General features: G+C 37.9%; 1 pseudogene; it reads right to left on the bottom strand.

Moving 5' to 3' along the window:
• Positions 1 to 4,779: 4,779 nt before the first annotated feature.
• On the bottom strand, positions 4,780 to 6,258 carry LOC124232018 (tubulin alpha-3E chain-like; annotated as a pseudogene).
• Between the last annotated feature and the right edge of the window lie 628 nt (positions 6,259 to 6,886).

Raw genomic sequence — 6,886 nt, 5'->3', positions numbered from 1 at the left:
AACCACAGAGAGAGTTAAATGGAAATAATAATGTAGAGAAAATTAATAACATTTGAAAGAGATACTATTCATGATATATCTTAAAAATCAAACAGGACTCTGAATGTAGCCAAAAATAAATTGTTAAATTATGTTACTAGATAATTCATGAAAGAAAAAAATCAATGACTCATAAACATGCCCATATCATTCTGAAAATACACATTTAACTATGTAACTCAAAAACAAAAATCAAAGACAATATCATTTTGCTCTTTAATTTGTAAGAAGATTCTTTTAGCATTTTTTGTTACAAACAATATTACTGTTGTTGAGAATGCAAGAAATAGCATACTTCCAATACAAGCTGTAGGACTGTTAATTAGATTAGCCTTTTTTATTTTCTTAATATCCTTTTCTCAGCCAGAATCCAGCTCTGGTACACCTTTGATATGGAGAAATCTCTGGGTGTATTTTTTTCTCATTCCTTTTTTGTGTGAGTGCCGTAAAATATACATAACATAAAATTTACCATTTTAACCATGTTATGTGCTTAGTGCAGTGGCATTAGTATATTAGCAGTTTTTGTACAAAAATAACCATCCATCTCAAAAAATTTTTCATCTTCCCAAACTGAAACTCTGTACTTATTAAACAATAACTCTCAATTCTCTCGGCTCACCAGACTTTTGCAACCACAACTCTACTTTCTGTCTCTATGAATTTGACTACTCTAGGGGCCTCATATAAATGGATTCATAAAATATTTGTCTTTTTGTGTCTGCCTTATTTAACTTAGCCTAATGCTTTCCAGTTTCATCCATATTGTAGCATATGTCAAAATTTATTTCCATTTTAAGGCTGAATAATATTCCATTGCATGTATACACCACATTTTATTTATCTATTCATCCATCATTGGACTTTTGGGTTGCTTCCAGTTTTGTGCTATCATGAATAATGTTGCTATCAACATGACGGTACACAAATCTGTTTGAGTCTCTGCTTTTGATTTTGGGCAGTATATGACCAGAAGTGAAAATATTGGATCATATGGTAATTCTATGCTTAATTATTTGAGGAACTGCCATTAATGTTTTCCACAGCTGCTGTACTATCTTAGCTTAGCACTAGCAGTGTGCAAGAATTCCAGTTTCTCCACATCCTCACCAACACTTGTTATTTTCTGAGAATTTTTTTTATTAGTAGCCATTCTAGCTGGCATAAAGTGTTATATCGTGGTTTTGATTTGTATTTTCCTGATGATTAGTGATGTTGAGAATCTTTTCGTGCGCTTATTGATCATTTGTGTATCTTCTTAGGAGAAATGTCTATTCAAGTCCTTTGCTCATTTTTTAATAAGGTTGTTTTGTTGTTATTGAGTTGTAAGAGTTCTTTATATATACTGGTTATTAATCTGTTATTAGATATATAATTTGTAAATATTTTATCTCATCCAATGGGCTGCCCTTTCACTCCATTGATAGTGTTCCTTAAAGCATAAAAGTTTTTATTTTTCATGAAGTCCAACTGATCTATGTTTTCTTTTATGCCTGTACTTTTGGCGTCATTTCCAAGAAATCATTCACAAAGCAATGTCAAGAAAATTTCCCTCTTGTTTTCCTTTGAGTGTTGTAGTTTTGGTCACATGTTTCCGTCTTTGATCCATTTGAGTTAGTCTTTTTATATGGTATAAGGCAAAGGTTCAACTTCATTCTTTTTTTTTTTTTTTAAAGATTTTATTTTTTCCTTTTTCTCCCCAAAGCCCCCCGGTACATAGCTGTGTATTCTTCTAGTTGCGGCACGTGGGACGCTGCCTCAGCGTGGTCTGAGGAGCAGTGCCATGTCCGCGCCCAGGATTCGAATCAACGAAACACTGGGCCGCCTGCAGCGGAGCGCGTGAACTTAACCACTCGGCCACGGGGCCAGCCCCCATCAACTTCATTCTTTTATATGTAGATATTCATTTTTCCCAACAGCATTTCTTGAAAAGACTGTCCTCTACCCATTGAATGTTCTTGTCACCATTGTCAAATATCATTTGACCATATATATGAGTGTTTATTTCTGGGCTTTCTATTCTATTTCTTTGGTCTATAAGTATGTTATTTATGCCAGTACCACACTATGTTGATTACTGTGGCTTTGTGGCAAATGTTGATATCAGGAAGTGTGAGACCTTCAACTTTATTCCTCATTTTCAAGCATGTTTAACCTATTCAGAATTCCTTGCGATTCCATATGAATTTTAGGATGAATTTTTCTATTTCTGCAAATCATGTCATTGGCATTTTGATAAGGATTGCATTGAATTTATAGATCCCTGTGGATTAATATCTGTAGATATTTTGTCTTCCATCCAAGAACACGGGATGTCTTTCCATTTGTTTGTGTCTTCTTTAAATTCTTTCAGCAATATGTTTTAGTTCTCATTATACAAGTTTCACCTCCTTGATAAAGTTTATTCTCAAGTATGTTAGTCTTTTTGATGGTATTATAAGTGAAATTGCTTTCTTCATTTCATTTTGGATTGTTCACTGTCAGTGTATAGAAATGCAACTGACCTTTGTGTGCTGATTTTGTATCCAGCAACCTTGCTGAGTTCTTTCATTAACTCTAAACATTTTATTTATGAAATCTTTACTGTTTTGTACATATAAATGCATGTCATCCTTGAAGGAATAATTTTATTTCTTTCTTTTCAATTTGGATGTGTTTCATATCTTTTTCTTGCCCAATTTCTGTGGCTAGAAATTCCAATACTACGTTCAATAGAAGTGGTAAAATTGGCTATCCTTGTTTTTGATCTCAGAGGGAAAGCTTTCATTCTTTCACTATTGAGTATGATTTTAGCTCATTCACATATCACTTTTTATTATTTTGATGTAGTTTCTTTGTATTTCTAGTTTGTTGAATATTTTCATCATGAAAGAGTGTTGAATTGCGTAAAAATTATTTTTCTGCTTCAATTGAGATGATCATGTGGTTATTTTCCTTCATTTTGTAAATGTGATGTATTACTTTGATTTTAATAGGTTGAAAGATTCTTGCACTCTGGGAATAAATTCCAATTGGTTATGGTGCACAGTCTTTTTAACATGCTTTGTGTTTTGCTTGGCTAGTATTTTCTTCAGGATTTTTGCATAAATGTTTATAAGGGGTACTGACATATTTTTTTTTCTTTTGAGTATTTGTCTAGATTTGGTATGAGGGTAATGTTGACCTAATAGAGTGAGTTAGGAAGTATTCTTTCTTCTTCTTTAATTTTTTTTTAAAGATTGGCAACTGAGCTAACATCTGTTGCCAATCTGTTTTTTTTTTCCTTCTTCTCCCCGAAGGCCCCCAGTACATAGCTGTATCTTGTAGCTGTATGTCCTTCTGGCTGTGCTATGTGTGACGCCACCTCAGTGTGGCCTGACGAGCGATGCAATGTCCATTCCAGGATCTCAACCGGTGAAACCCTGGGCTGCAGAAGCGGAGCACGTGAAATTAACCACTTGGTCTCAGGGCCGGCCCCTCTTCTTCTTTAGTTTTTGGATGAGTTTGAGAAGAATTAATGTTAATTCTTCTTTAAATGTTCCTAGAATTTACTAGTTAAGCTGTTTGTTCCTGGGCTTTGTTTGTTGAGAGATTTTTGATTACTGATTCACAAAAAGTCTCTCTCCTTGACAAAGCTTTTGTCAGGCTCCTATGTGCCCTTTTCTTGACTAGACTCAATCTTTGCCTATTTGTACTGCATAAATTCACACAAATGGCTCCATCGAATCTCCGCTAGACACACACACACACACACACACACACGCACGCACACACACACACACACACGCACACTAAAAGACTTGACCAAACTATAAAATGGCTTCTATCAGCCCAAACCCTTGTCCCTAGGATGACCCCAGACCTCTTAAAAACGTCTGCCTGACAAAGTTCAATGCTGCTAAAATAATTTACTATTTTTCCAGCCAAAACCTGACTATAGGCCCTGACTTCCATTTTGTAGAGTATTTACTTTAGAAAACTTGCAATTGTAAATTCTTTCTCTGTCCTTTTAAGATCTAAATCTACTACAACCCAGGAATGCTTTTTTCAGGTATCTGAGCCATCCCTTTAAAATGTAATCATTAAAAAAAACAGGGCTCTTATCTCTCAGTCTGTGTGGGAGGGTAGGATCCTAATTTCAATAAGTATCATTAGCAAACACAGAAGGCCTAATCACATGAACCAAACCCTCCACCCTCACTTGCCCCCCCCCCACTCCATCAATGTCTTTCAGTATTTTTCCTTTGGCACATCTCAGCAATTAAAAAGCTTCCTTACTTTTTCTTTCAGTAAAGTTGAGCCCAGCTTATGATGAAGTCTCTTTCCTCTCCTACAGTATCCAGAATAAAATGTGTCATGCTACCTTTGAAAAATGTCAGCCTTTGTTTCTTTTTTGACAATTCACTCTCTTTACTAGTAAAAGGCTATTCTGATTTTCTACTTTTTCATGATTCAATCTTCTGTTTTTCTAGGAATTTGTCCATTCATCTAGATTATATAATTTGTTGGCATGCAGCTGTTCATAGAACTCGCTCATAATTCTATACATTTTTGCAAAATCAGTAGTTATATTCCCACTTTCATTTCTGCTTTTAGTTATTTGTGGCTTCTTTCTTTCTTCTTTGTAGATCTAGTTAAATATTTCTGAATTTTGCTGATCTTTTTGAAGAACCAATCTTAGATTCATTGATTTTTCTCTATTGTTTTTCTACTTGAAATTTTATTTATATCCACTCTGACATTTATTAGTTCTTTCCTTCTTCAAGCCTTAGGATTAGTTTGTTCTTCTTTTTTTAATGGAAACATCACATGTTGACAAGTTAGGGCCATAATGGATAGCTTCACAGACAAACAGAAATAAGACAGTCTCAAGAAAATGGAGTATAAATTTGCAGCAGACAGGTTAATACTCTTCAGCCTCATCTTCTCCTTCTAGCACTATCCACTCCAACTGCCTCATAATCCTTCTCAAGGTCAGCCATTTCTCATGGGGCTAAGAAAACTCTCCTTCCTCCACGCCCTCACCCACATCCCAGTGAGCAAAGACATAATCGGCATACGTTAGATCAAACTTATGGCCCAGGAAAGCCCAGGCCTCAGCGATGGCTGTGCTGTTACTCAATTTGAAGTACTTTGACCAGCTGTCCACCAGGTACCACAGCAGGAGGCTAGTAATGAGTGCCAAATTAGAAGCTAGTGGGACACAAATTCACAAACTGTATGGTGTGCATGGTCTTGATGGTGGCAATGGCAGCACTGACATCTTTGGGAACCATGTCACTGCGGTACAAGAAGAAGCAGGCCATGTATTTACCATGGCGAGGGCCTCATTTCACTGTCTTGTTGCCTGGCTCAAAGCATACATTGTTGATCTCTGCTACAGTAAGCTGTTCATGGCAGGATTTCTTAGAAGAGATGACAAGGGCATATGTGGCCAGAGGGAGGTGGATGCAGGAATAGGGCACCAGGATGGCCTGGAATTCTGTCAGATGAATATTCAGGGCTCCATCAAATCTGAAAGAAGCAGTTAGTGATGGAGGACACAGTCTGACTAATAAGGTGGTTAAGGTTAGTATAGGTTGGGTGCTCAATATTGAGGTTTCTATAATAGAGGTCATAGATGGCCTCATTTTCTACAACAGAGGCACAATCAGAGTGCTCCAGGGTGGTATGGATGGTGAGGATGGAGTCGTGGGCTTCAACAACAGCTGTGGAAACCTGGGGGTGCTGGGTAATTGCAGATCTGCAGTTTGGACATCTAGGCATCACCTACAGAGAAATGTGCCATCAGCAGGGAGGTGGACTAAGAACCAGTTGCCCTGCAAAGCTGTGGAAAACCTAGAGGCCCTGATAACTTCTGAATTGGTTATCAGCTTATGAATTCAGTACATGAGGAGGGCAATGATCTTACCAATGGTTGTACCTGAAGGCATAGTTATTGTTAGCATCTTCCTGGCCTGTGATGAGCTGCTCAGGGTGGAAGAGCTGGTGGTAAGTTCCAGTGTGAATTTCATCAATGACTGTGGATTTCAGGTCTACAAACATGACCCTGGGCACATGCTTGCCAGCAGCTGTCCCACTGAGGAAGCTGTTGAAGGAGTCATCTCCTGCCCCAATGATCTTGTCACTTAGCATCTGGCCATTGGGCTGGATGCCATTTTTCAGGCAATAGAACTTCAAGCAGGCATTGCCAATCTGGACACCGGCCTGCCCAAGGTGAATGGACGTGCGTTCATGCATAACTGGGAATTGTAGGACTCTGCAAGGCTGGAGGAAGTGAGGAACAACAAGGATCTCTCACTGCTGGAGTCTGGAAGAGAAGCAGTGAGAGGCCTATCGGCCATGAGGCACCCTATATAACCCTTTCTGGGCCATGTTTATGGAGGGCAGCCATTGGACAGGCTTGGCCTCCTTTTTGACTTTTTTTATTTGTCTGTTTTAGAAAGAAAAAGTTCCAGTTTATTGTTACTTTAAAAAAGGCAAATATCATTTACGCAATTGTTCAAGCAGGCTTATATAGATAGAGGTATTTCATTTTAAAATATATATGTGTGTAATTTTTCTACCACAGTAATTCATTTCAGGAGAAATTTCATTATGTATCTTTTACAGAGCCCTAAAACAAGAGAGCCAAAGCATTAAAATAAACACGAAGGTGTAGAGATGCTTCAGGCCAGTTCCCCATTAGAAGCCTCAGCATGAGGGCTCCAGAGACCAAAGCAGATGGTCTACTAGGTAGAGCTGAAATGTTCAAGTGAGTTCTGGAAAGAGGGGGTAGTTGGCTGGCTATGACAGGCTCACCCCTGAGGTAGAGCAAAGAGAACAGACTGGGGAGATCTGAGAAGCACCAGAGCTATCTGAACTCAAG

The sequence above is a fragment of the Equus quagga genome, unplaced genomic scaffold (genome assembly GCF_021613505.1).
Source record: "Equus quagga isolate Etosha38 unplaced genomic scaffold, UCLA_HA_Equagga_1.0 HiC_scaffold_168_RagTag, whole genome shotgun sequence".
NCBI classification, from domain to species: Eukaryota; Metazoa; Chordata; class Mammalia; order Perissodactyla; family Equidae; genus Equus; species Equus quagga.
The sequence above is the reverse complement of the archived record's forward strand: the minus strand, read 5'-3'. Positions and strand labels throughout refer to the sequence as shown.